The following is a 13,755-nucleotide window of genomic DNA, read 5'->3' on the forward strand; positions in this document are numbered from 1 at the left end:
AGTTCTGTCAGACTGGATGGGGAGCATTGCTATACAGCTTTTTTCAGGTCTCCAGAGATATTTGATTGGGTTCAAGTCCGGGCTCTGGCTGGGCCACTCAAGGACATTGAGACTTGTCCTGAAGCTACTCCTGCGTTGTCTTGGCTGTGTGCTTAGGGTCGTTGTCCTGTTGGAAGGTGAACCTTCACCACAATCTGAGGTCCTGAGCCCGCTGGAGCAGGTTTTCATCAAGGATCTCTCTGTACATTGCTCCGTTCATCTTTCCCTAGATCCTGACTAGTCTCCCAGTCCCTGCCACTGAAAAACATCCCCACAGCATGATGCTGCCACCACCATGCTTCACCGTAGTGATAGTGCCAGGTTTCCTCCAGATGTGATGCTTAGAATTCAGGCCAAAGAGTTCAATCTTGGTTTCATCAGACCAGAGAATCCTTTAGGTATCTTTTGGCAAACTCCAAACTGGATTTCATGTGCCTTTTACTGAGGAGTTCCTCTCCACAGAGGAACTCCGGAGCTCTGTCAGAGTGACCATCAGGTTCTTGGTCACCTCCCTGACCAAGGCCCTTCACCCCCGATTGCTCAGTTTGGCAGGGCGGCCAGCTCTAGGAAGAGTCTTGGTGGTTCCAAACTTCTTCAATTTAAGAATGATGGAGGCCACGGTGTTCTTGGGGACCTTCAATGCGGCTGACCTTTTTTGGTACCCTTCCTCAGATCTGTGCCTCGACTCAACCCTGCCTCGAAGCTCTACGGACATTTCCTTCAACCTCATGGCTTGGTTTTTGCTCTGACATGCACTGTCAACTTTGGGACCTTATATAGACAGGTGTGTGCCTTTCCAAATCATGTCCAATCAATTGAATATACCACAGGTGGACTCCAATCAAGATGTAGAAACATCTCAAGGATGATCAATGAAAACAGGATGCACCTGAGCTCAATTTCAAGTCTCATAGCGAAGGGTCTGAATACTTATGTAAATAAGGTAATTATGTTTTTATTTTTAATACATTTGCAAATTTCTAAAGACCTGTTTTTATTTGTCAACCTGACTGACTGGGGTCTACCTTACAATAACAGACCAGATCCTATGTCAGCTTCACTGATTGGGGTCTTCCATACATACGGGTGTCATCACAGATGATAATTTTTTAAAATTACTTATAATTAATGTGTATGTTGCCCGTTATGACAGCGTGAACCTCCTTGCCATCCAAGTGAGAGGATACACCCACTGGGACACCACAGAGGATAAACCCACTAGGACACCACAGAGGATAAACCCACTGGGACACCACAGAGGATAAACCCACTTGGACACCACAGAGGATAAACCCACTAGGACACCACAGAGGATAAAACCACTAGGACACCACAGATGATAAACCCACTGGGCCACCACAGAGGATAAACCCACTAGGACACCACATAGGATAAACCCACTAGGACACCACAGAGGATAAACCCACTAGGACACCACATAGGATAAACACACTAGGACACGGCATAGGATAAACCCACTGGGACACCACAGAGGATAAACCCACTGGGACACCACAAAGGATAAACCCACTAGGACACGACAGAGGATAAACCCACTAGGACACCACAGAGGATAAACCCACTGGGACACCACAGAAGATAAACCCACTGGGACACCACAGAGGATAAACCCACTGGGACACCACAGAGGATAAACCCACTGGGACACCACAGAGGATAAACCCACTGGGACACCACAGAGGATAAACCCACTGGGACACCACAGAGGATAAACCCACTAGGACACCACAGAGGATAAACCCATTGGGACACCACAGAGGATAAACCCACTGGGACAACACAGAGGATAAACCCAATAGGACACCACAGAGGATAAACCCACTGGGACACCACAGAGGATAAACCCACTGGGACACCACAGAGGATAAACCCATTGGGACACCACAGAGGATAAACCCACTGGGACAACACAGAGGATAAACCCAATAGGACACCACAGAGGATAAACCCACTGGGACACCACAGAGGATAAACCCACTGGGACACCACAGAGGATAAACCCAATGGGACACCACAGAGGATAAACCCAATAGGACACCACAGAGGATAAACCCACTGGGACACCACAGAGGATAAACCCACTGGGCCACCACAGAGGATAAACCCACTAGGACACCACATAGGATAAACCCACTAGGACACCACAGAGGATAAACCCACTAGGACACCACATAGGATAAACACACTAGGACACAGCATAGGATAAACCCACTGGGACACCACAGAGGATAAACCCACTGGGACACCACAAAGGATAAACCCACTAGGACACGACAGAGGATAAACCCACTAGGACACCACAGAGGATAAACCCACTGGGACACCACAGAAGATAAACCCACTGGGACACCACAGAGGATAAACCCACTGGGACACCACAGAGGATAAACCCACTGGGACACCACAGAGGATAAACCCACTGGGACACCACAGAGGATAAACCCACTGGGACACCACAGAGGATAAACCCACTAGGACACCACAGAGGATAAACCCATTGGGACACCACAGAGGATAAACCCACTGGGACAACACAGAGGATAAACCCAATAGGACACCACAGAGGATAAACCCACTGGGACACCACAGAGGATAAACCCACTGGGACACCACAGAGGATAAACCCATTGGGACACCACAGAGGATAAACCCACTGGGACAACACAGAGGATAAACCCAATAGGACACCACAGAGGATAAACCCACTGGGACACCACAGAGGATAAACCCACTGGGACACCACAGAGGATAAACCCAATGGGACACCACAGAGGATAAACCCACTGGGACACCACAGAGGATAAACCCACTGGGACACCACAGAAGATAAACCCACTGGGACACCACAGAGGATAAACCACTGGGACACCACAGAAGATAAACCCACTGGGACACCACAGAAGATAAACCCACTGGGACACCACAGAGGATAAACCACTGGGACACCACAGAGGATAAACCCACTGGGACACCACAGAGGACATATAGTATCTGCAGAAGTACAATGTAATTACTATGTGTTACACACGATTGAGCTAGTTAAAATGAAGTGTATATGGAGGGAAACGTGTAATCAATGTCTACCTACATAGTATGTTACCTCCTGTATATACAGTGACCATACAAAACATTAGGAGCATGACATAGACTGACCAGGTGAAACCTAGGATCCCTTATTGATGTCACTTGTTAAATCCACTGCAATCAGTGTAGATGAAGTGGAGGAGACAGGTTAAAGAAGGATTTGTGAGACAAATGAGGCATGGATTGTGGGCCATTCAGAAGGTGAATGGGTAAGACAAAAGATTTAAGTGCCTTTGAACGGGGTATGGTAGTCGGTGGAAGGCAAACCGGTTTGAGTATGTCAAGATCTGCAACGCCGCTGGGTTTTTCACACTCAACTGTTTCCCGTGTGTATCAAGAATCATCCACCACCCAAAGGACATCCAGGAAACTTGACGAAACTGTGGGAAGCATTCGAGTCAACATGAGCCAGCATCCCTGTGCAAAACTTTCGACACCTTGTAGAGTCCATTCCCCAATGAATTGAGGCTGCTCTAAGGACTTTAGTCAACTTTATCGCAACATGTAAAAATACCTTACATTTCCTACAAAACAATATGGATTTTTATTATTGGGTTAATAAGTGTATTAATTAGAATTAACAAAGATATATTGGCCTACTCCATAACATAAAATAACTATTTTAATAGTAGTGACTCAAATCTGCAGCCTATAGTCTGGTGAGTAGCCTAGCTAGCTAGATAGCTAATTATGAGAAAACGAGATCGTCATTCTCTACCCTTTTAACATTACAAGTAGCAAAGGAAATCAACCATGTCTGTTTCTTCTTCATCTGCTTCTTTGTAAGCATTGTCCCATCCTGGAGTCTGAGACCTTGTGGGAGTCTGTGGGAATAAAGAAGAATATACAACAATTAGCTTACTAGCTAGCTATCATCAGAGGAGGTATAGAAACATTTCTCCAATATACACTAAAGTATGTGGACACTTGCTCGTTGAACATCTCATTCTGAAATCATGGGCATTAATATGGAGTTAGTCCCCATTTTCTGCTAGAACAGCCTCCACTCTTCTGGGAAGGAAGGCTTTCCACTAGATGTTAGAACATTGCTGCGGGGACTTGCTTCCATTCAGCCACAAGAGCATTAGCGAGGCCGGGCACTGATGTTGGGCGATTAGGCCTGGCTCAGAGTTGGCGTTCCAATTCATCCCAAAGGTGTTTGATGGGGTTGAGGTCAGGGTTCTGTGCAGGCCAGTGAAGTTCTTCCACACCAATCTCGACAAATAATTTCTGTGTGGGCATCCCTTTGTGCACGGGGGCATTGCCATGCTGAAACCGGAAAGGGCCTTCCCCAGACTGTTGCCAAAAGTTGGAAGCACAGAATCGTCTAGAATGTCATTATGTGCTGTAGCGTTAAGATGTCCATTCACTGGAACTAAGGGGCCCGAACCATGAAAAACAGCCCAAGACCATTAGTCCTCCTCCACCACACTTTACAGTTGGCACTGTGCATTGGAGCAGCTAGCGTTATCCTGGGATCCACCAAACCCAGATTGGTGAAGCATGATTCATCACTCCAGAGAACGTGTTTCAACTGCTTCAGAGTCCAATGGTAGTGAGCTTTACTTCTCTCCTGCCGACGTTTTCATTTACGCATGGTGATCTTAGGCTTGTGTGCGGCTGCTCGGCCATGGAAACACATTTCATGAAGCTCCATTCAAACAGTTCTTGTGCTGACGTTGCTTCCAGAGGCAGTTTGGAACTCGTGGTGAGTGTTGCAACCAAAGACAGATGATTTTTACGTACTATGTGCTTCAGCACTCACCGGTCTCGTTCTGTGAGTTTGTGTGGCCTACCATTTCACTGCTGAGCCTTTGTTGCTCCTAGACGTTTCCACTTCACAATAACATTTGACGAACTGACTTGTTGGAAAGGTGGCATCCTATGACATCTGGACAAGAGGAATACCTATGTAAGAATGCAGTTCATTGACTATAGCTCAGCATTCAACACCATAGTACCCTCCAAGCTCATCATCAATCTACACACAATATCCCATAATAACAAAGCAAAAACAAATCTTTATAAATGTTGCAAATTGATATAAAAAAAACTCAAATATCACATATACATAGGTATTCAGACCCTTTACTCAGTACTTTGTTGAAGCACCTTTGGCAGCGATTACAGCCTTGAGTCTTCTTGGGTATGATGCTACAAGCTTGGCACACCTCTATTTGGAGTTTCTCCCATTCTTCTCAAGCTCTATCAGGTTGGATGGGGAGCGTTGCTGCACAGCTATTTTCAGGTCTCTCCAGAGATGTTCAAGTCCTGGCTTTGTCTTTTTTTTTTTTTTTTTCACCAGGTAGGCTCGTTGAGAACAAGTTCTGGCCAAGATAAAGCATAGCAATTCGACACATACAACAACACAGAGTTACACGTGGAATAAACAAAACATACAGTTAATAATACAGTAGAAAAAAGAAAATAAAAAGTCTATATACAGTGAGTGCAAATGAGGTAAGTTAAGGCAATAAATAGGCCATGGTGGCGAAGTAATTACAATATAACAATTAAACACTGGAATGGTAGATGTGCAGAAGATGAATGTGCAGGTAGAGATACTGGGGTGCAAAGGAGCAAGATACATAAATAAATACAGTATGGGGATGATAGGTAGATAGATAGATGGGCTGTTTACAGATGGGCTATGTACAGGTGCAGTGGTCTGTGAGCTGCTCTGACAGCTGGTGCTTAAAAGCTAGTGAGGGAGATGTGAGTCTCTAGCTTCAGAGATTTTTGCAATTTGTTCCAGTCATTGGCATTAGAGAACTGGAAGGAAATACGACCAAAGGAGGAATTGGCTTTGGGGGTGACCAGTGCTGCTGGAGCGCGTGCTACGAGTGGGTGCTGCTATGGTGACCAGTGAGCTGAGATAAGGCGGGGCTTTACCTAGCAGAGACTTGTAGATAACCTGTAGCCAGTGGGTTTGGCGACGAGTATGAAGCGAGGGCCAACCAACGAGAGCGTACAGGTCGCAATGGTGGGTAGTATATAGGGATTTGGTGACAAAACAGATGGCACTGTGATAGACTGCATCCAGTTCGTTGAGTAGAGTGCTGGAGGCTATTTTATAGATGACATCGCTGAAGTCGAGGATCGGTAGGATGGTCAGTTTTACGAGGGTATGTTTGGCAGCATGAGTGAAGGATGTTTTGTTGCGATATAGGAAGCCGATTCTAGATTTAATTTTGGATTGGAGATGCTTAATGTGAGTCTGGAAAGAGAGTTTACAGTCTAACCAGACACCCAGGTATTTGTAGTTGTCCACGTATTCTAAGTCAGAGCCGTCCAGAGTAGAGGTCGACCGATTAATCGGAATGGCCGATTAATTAGGGCCGATATCAAGTTTTCATAACAATCGGAAAACGGTATTTTTGGGCACCGATTTGTATTCTTTTTATATATATTTTTTTATATACCTTTATTTAACTAGGCAAGTCAGTTAAGAACACATTCTTATTTTCAATGACGGCCGAGGAACGGTGGGTTAACTGCCCCGTTAAGGGGCAGAACGACAGATTTTCACCTTGTCAGCTCGGGGATTCAATCTTGCAACCTTACAGTTAACTAGTCCAACGCAATAACGACCTGCCGCTCTCTCGTTGCACTCCACAAGGAGACTGCCTATTACGCGAATGCAGTAAGCCAAGGTAAGTTGCTAGCTAGCATTAAATGTATCTTATAACAAACAATCAATCATAATCACTAGTTAACTACACATGGTTGATGATATTACTAGATATTATCTAACGTATCCTGCGTTGCATATAATCTGACTGAGCATACAAGTATCTAAGTATCTGACTGAGCGGTGGTAGGCAGAAGCAGGCGCGTAAACATTCATTCAAACAGCACTTTTGTGCGTTTTGTTTGCAGCTCTTCGTTGTGTTTCAAGCTTTATGCTGTTTATGACTTCAAGCCTATCAACTCCTGAGATGAGGCTGGTGTAACCAAAGTGAAATGGCTAGCTAGTTAGTGCGCGCTAATAGCGTTTCAAACGTCACTCGCTCTGAGCCTTCTAGTAGATGTTCCCCTTGCTCTGCATGGGTAACGTTGCTTCGATGGTGGCTGTTGTCGTTGTCCAGGGAGGAGCCAATGAGAGGGACGGAAGCTATAGTTTTACACTGGCAATACTAAGAACATCTTATAGTCAAAGGTTAATGAAATACAAATGGTATAGAGGGAAATAGTCCTATAATTCCTATAATAACTACAACCTAAAACTTCTTACCTGGGAATATTGAAGACTCATGTTAAAAGGAACCACCGGCTTTCATGTTCTGAGCAAGGAACTGAAACATTAGCTTTCTTACATAGCACATATTGCACTTTTACTTTCTTCTCCAATACTTTGTTTTTGCATTATTTAAACCAAATTGAACATGTTTCATTATTTACTTGAGGCTAAATTGATTTTATTGATGTATTTTATTAAGTTAAAATAAGTGTTCATTCAGTATTGTTGTAATTGTCATTATTACAAATAAATAAATACAAATCTGCCGATTAATCGGTATCGGCTTTTTGGTCCTCCAATAATCTGTATCAGCGTTGAAAAATCATAATCGGACGACCTCTCGTCCAGAGTAGTGATGCTGGATGGGTGAGCAGGTGCGGGAAGTGATCGATTGAATAGCATGCATTTAGTTTTACTTGCATTTAAGAGCAGTTGGAGGCCACGGAAGGAGAGTTGTATGGCATTGAAGCTCGTCTGGAGTGTCCAAAGAGGGGCCAGAAGTTTACAGAATGGTGTCGTCTGCATAGAGTTTGATCAGAGAATCACCAGCAGCAAGAGCAACATCATTGATGTATACAGAGAAAGAGAGTGGGACCGAGAATTGAACCCTGTGGCACACCAATAGAGACTGCCAGAGGTCCAGACAACAGGCCCTCCGATTTGACACACTGAACTCTATCAGAGAAGTAGTTGGTGAACCAGGCGAGGCAATCATTTGAGAAACCAAGGCTGTTGAGTCTGCCAATAAGAAAGTTGTGATTGATAGAGTCGAAAGCCTTGGCCAGGTCGATGAATACGGCTGCCAGTAATGTCTCTTATCGATGGCGGTTATGATGTCGTTTAGGACCTGGAGCGTGTGGCTGAGGTGCACCCATGACCAGCTCTGAAACCACATTGCATAGCGGAAAAGGTACGGTGGGTTTCGAAATGGTCGTTAATCTGTTTGTTAACTTGGCTTTCGAAGACCTTAGAAAGACATGGTGTCACGCCTTGGTTTTAGTATTTTGTGTTTTCGTTAATTAGTTGGTCAGGCCAGGGTGTGACATGGGTTTATGTTGTTGTATTTCGTAATGGGGTTTTTTAGTTATTGGGATTGCGGCTGAGTAGGGGTGTTGCATAGGTTTGGCTCCCTGAGGCGGTTCTCAATCAGAGTCAGGTGATTCTCGTTGTCTCTGATTGGGAACCGTATTTAGGTAGCCTGGGTTTCACTTTGTATTTCGTGGGTGATTGTTCCTGTCTCTGTGTAGTTTCACCAGATAGTCTGTATTTAGGTTTCACGTTCCGTTTTGTTGTTTTTGTATTTGTCTCAGTATTTTCATGTAATCGTCATTTGTTTTCATTAAAAAACATGAGTAACCAACACGCTGCATTTCGGTCCGACTTTCTTGCGACAAACGAAGAACGCCGTTACACATGGTAGGATAGATATAGGTCTGTAGCAGTTTGGATCTAGAGTGTCACCCACTTTGACGAGGGGGATGACCACGGTAGCTTTCCAATCTTTGGGAATCTCAGACAATACGAAAGAGGTTGAATAGGTTAGTAATAGGGATTGCAACAATTTCGGCAGATCATTTTAGAAAGAGAGGGTCCAGATTGTCTAGCCCGGCTGATTTGTATGGGTCTAGATTTTGCAGCTCTTTCAGAACATCAGCTATCTTGATTTGGGTGAAGGAGAAATGGTGGGGGCTTTGGCGGGTTGCTGCAGTGGGTGCCGGGCAGTTGGCTGGGGTAGGGGTAGACAGGTGGAAAGCATGGCCAGCCGTAGAGAAATGCTTATTGAAATTCTCAATTATAGTGGATTTATTGGTGATGACAGTGTTTCCTAGCCTCAGTGCAGTGGGCGCTGGGAGGAGGTGCTCTTATTCTCCATGGACTTTACAGTGACCTAGAACTTTTTTGAGTTAGTACTACAGGATGCAAATTTCTTGTCCACTCAAGGACATTGAGATTTGTTTCGAAGCCACTCCTGTATTGTCTTGGCTGTGTCTTACTTGTTGTTTCAGTGTTATTACCCTGTAATAGAGACCCCTTAAAATGAAGCGTTATCATAATTTTTTGCAGTGTAGGGAACACGCCCTGTCCTCGCAGACCTGCGAATGTCATGACTTTTGAGCTTATTTTTGCAAATTTCTAAAAGAAGCATCGTTAGCATCGGGATATATTAGAGGAGAGAAGTGAAAGATGTTCCTGATGTATTGTTTGCATAAATGTCTGAAAAGGACTAAATCAGAGGAGGTGTTCCAAGAGCACGCGAGAACAGGAGAATGGCAAACTCTTAAGTAGGGTTTCCTGAACACGAGGTGTTACCTGTCTGTCGGCTTTCAGGGCAGTCTGTTATATTATTGTGAAGACATAGCATGGCAGTTGCTGAATACACAGGCTGGCGGTAGACAAAGTACTACTCCTGGATCTTCTTTTGGCAAGGGACACCACCGCCACCCATGCCTACAATTGTGATTGGAGCATTTTCTCGCAAGGAGTGTGCAGGAATGCCGCATCAAATCCTAAAATGGCTCAACAATGTAGAAAATTAGCCATGAAAATAGTATTGATAGTGGTAATATGAAGGCATGTCGTAATGACAAAATATCAGGATACATAGTATGAGCCTCCAAACATGAATCAGTCACGTGGACGACATCAACATACAGTACATAGAATAAATAAACAAACAGTAGGGATTTATTTACATTTGAGTCATTTAGCAGACTCTCTTATCCAGAGCCACTACAGTAGTGAGTGCACACGTTCTCTTACCTTTTTCATACTGGTCCCCTGTGGGAATCTAACCCACAAACCTGGTGTTGCAAGCACATGCTCTACGAACTGAGCCACACAGGACCACATGAAGTCCCAGTGAGACCAGATCTCTTTAAATGACTCACTCTTTATCCAGTGTTAATCTGCTAAATTGTAATTATTCACTCCTATGGCCTATTTATTGCCTATCTACTCATGCCTTTTGCACACAATGTATATAGATTATTTTTTTTCTATTATGTTATTGACTTGTTTATTGTTTATTGTTTACTCCATGTGTAACTCTGTGTTGTTGTCTGTTCACACTGCTATGCTTTATCTTGGCCAGGTCGCAGTTGCAAATGAGAACTTGTTCTCAACTAGCCTACCTGGTTAAATAAAGGTGAAATAAAATAATAACATTTACACAGGAAGTCCCATGGAAACTAGATCTCTTTATTTACACAGGAAGTCCCAGTGAGACCATGTGTCTTTATTTACATAGGAAGACCATGTGTCTTTTTTTACATAGGAAGTCCCATTGAGACCATGTGTCTTTATTTACATAGGAAGTCCCATTGAGACCATGTGTCTTTATTTACATTGGAAGTCCCATTGAGACCATGTGTCTTTATTTACAAAGGAAGTCCCATTGAGACCATGTGTCTTTATTTACATAGGAAGTCCCATTGAGACCATGTGTCTTTTGCATGGGAGCCCTGCTCATCTAAATCTTCAATAAAGGTTGGATGTCCTTTCAGTCCCAGTTACAATATGCCTATAGGTTGTCTTTATACTGTAACTGTTGTAAACAATGTTTAGACGACTGTGGTGTGGCTGTTGAGCTCCCAGAATGCAATATGTGATTGTTATGGAGCTGTTTAATCATCAAGGGAGCACTTTGTAAATTCTGTCTGGCACAAAGCACTAGGACGTTGTAAAACTTTTCAACTTTTCACAGTAACATCTACATCTGGTTTGGCGTTGGGGTTAGAATGTGGAATGCTTTATTTTCCCTCCAACACTTGTCAGGAAAACACACTCATCTCTGCGGTGCTGCTGGTCAGCCTGTGGTTTATATAGAAACAGCCAACAGATCAACTATGAGAACAACACTGGTTTACATCTAAGGGTTCTTCATGTTGCTGTTACTGACAGGTTTTTCTATCTTTGCTGAATTTCTCTTTTTCCTGCAAACATTCTTTGTTGAAGAAAATGAAAAATGTTTTATGAAGATGTAAAACATCTTTGCCAGAGTCATCTCTTTCCTACCACCACCCTGCAGTCCTCTCTTTCCTACCACCACCCTGCAATCATCTCTTTCCTTCCACAACCTTGCAGTCCTCTCTGTCCTACCACCACCTTGCAGTCATCTCTGTCCTACCACCACCTTGCAGTCATCTCTTTCCTACCACCACCCTGCAGTCCTCTCTTTCCTACCACCACCTTGCAGTCCTCTCTTTCCTACCACCACCTTGCAGTCATCTCTTTCCTACCACAACCTTGCAGTCATCTCTTTCCTACCACCACCCTGCAGTCCTCTCTTTCCTACCACCACCTTGCAGTCCTCTCTTTCCTACCACCACCTTGCAGTCCTCTCTTTCCTACCACCACCCTGCAGTCATCTCTTTCCTACCACCACCTTGCAGTCCTCTCTTTCCTACCACCACCTTGCAGTCCTCTCTTTCCTACCACCACCTTGCAGTCCTCTCTTTCCTACCACCACCTTGCAGTCATCTCTTTCCTACCACCACCTTGCAGTCATCTCTTTCCTACCACCACCCTGCAGTCCTCTCTTTCCTACCACCACCCTGCAGTCATCTCTGTCCTACCACCACCTTGCAGTCATCTCTTTCCTACCACCACCTTGCAGTCATCTCTTTCCTACCACCACCCTGCAGTCATCTCTTTCCTTCCACCACCTTCCACTGTAGCGCACTCAGGTTGGGCTGTTCAGGTTGGGTTGTGTTCATGTTGGGCTGTGTTCAGGTTGGGCTGTGTTCACGTTGGGCTGTGTTCATGTTGGGCTGTGTTCATGTTGGGCTGTGTTCAGGTTGGGCTGTGTTCACGTTGGGCTGTGTTCACGTTGGGCTGTGTTCACGTTGGGCTGTGTTCACGTTGGGCTGTGTTCGGGTTGGGCTGTGTTCACGTTGGGCTGTGTTCACGTTGGGCTGTGTTCACGTTGACACGTGTTCCTGTTGACCGATGTTCACGTTGGGCCGTGTTCACGTTGACCCGTGTTCACGTTTTCCCGTGTTCACGTTGACCTGTGTTCACGTTGACCTGTGTTCACGTTGACCCGTGTTCACGTTGACCGATGTTCACGTTGGGCTGTGTTCACGTTGACCGATGTTCACGTTGGGCTGTGTTCACGTTGACCGATGTTCACGTTGACCCGTGTTCATGTTGACCCGTGTTCAGAATTGACCCGTGTTCATGTTGACCCGTGTTCACGTTGACCCGTGTTCACGTTGGACCGTGTTCACGTTGACCCGTGTTCATGTTGACCCGTGTTCATGTTGGGCTGTGTTCAGGTTGGGTTGTGTTCATGTTGGGCTGTGTTCATGTTGGGCTGCATTCATGTTCGGATATGTTCAGGGTAAGATGTGTTCAGGTTGGGCTGTGTTCATGTTGGGCTGCATTCATGTTAGGATATGTTCAGGGTAAGATGTGTTCAGGTTGGGCTGTGTGTATAAAAGGTGCCTTGTTTACATTATTTACAATAAAGCAGCAATCAGCAATTGAAACATTAACAGAGCGTGTAAAAAGCTGAGGGCTGGAGAAAGGTAATCACTCTCAAATTCATAAACAAAGCTATGGATGCAAGGATTGGCCATCCATGATATTACAGGAACAGGATCTTTTTAAACATGCTTTGAGGCTGTACAGTGTTTGTTTACATGTACTTTGTTTACAAACATTGGAGTAAAACAAGCTTATATTCTGGGTTCTCATGGAGTGTGACAGTTGAACTAAGTTCATGAGGCATTTATAAGTTATATATTTCAGGAATCAGTTGGTGTATATTTTTTATTTATAAGCTAAGAATGGATGTAAAATTGTAGATTGCCCCTTTAAATGCGGGTTGTGAAGCCCCAGACTAGCCCAACCGTTACTACTGCAGATGTAAATACTGTTTTAATTAAAAATACTGCAGTGTTTCATTACACCCAAACATGGGTACAGACACACGGACTGACTGACTGACTGGCTGACTGACTGACCGACTAAATGACTGGCTGCCTGGATGACTGACCGACAAAACAACTGGCTGACTGGATTACTGACCGACTGGCTGACTGACCGATTGGCTGACTGACTGACTGGCTGACCGATTGACTGACTGGCTGGCTGACTGACTGACCGACTAAACGACTGGCTGCCTGGATGACTGACCGACAAAACAACTGGCTGACTGGATTACTGACCGACTGGCTGACTGACCGATTGGCTGACTGACTGACTGGCTGACCGATTGACTGACTGGCTGGCTGACTGACTGACCGACTAAACGACTGGCTGCCTGGATGACTGACCGACAAAACAACTGGCTGACTGGATTACTGACCGACTGGCTGACTGACCGATTGGCTGACTGACTGACTGGCTGACCGATTGACTGACTGGCT

At 44.8% G+C, this 13,755-nt stretch overlaps 1 protein-coding gene across 1 annotated transcript in view; it reads left to right on the forward strand.

Annotated features, from left to right (window-relative positions):
• LOC135522973 (1-phosphatidylinositol 4,5-bisphosphate phosphodiesterase delta-1-like) overlaps positions 1 to 13,755 on the forward strand; it is a 73,671-nt gene that overhangs the window by 2,318 nt on the left and 57,598 nt on the right. The gene's annotated exons all lie outside the window — the stretch shown is intronic.

Source organism: Oncorhynchus masou, chromosome 30 (genome assembly GCF_036934945.1).
Source record: "Oncorhynchus masou masou isolate Uvic2021 chromosome 30, UVic_Omas_1.1, whole genome shotgun sequence".
NCBI classification, from domain to species: domain Eukaryota; kingdom Metazoa; phylum Chordata; class Actinopteri; order Salmoniformes; family Salmonidae; genus Oncorhynchus; species Oncorhynchus masou.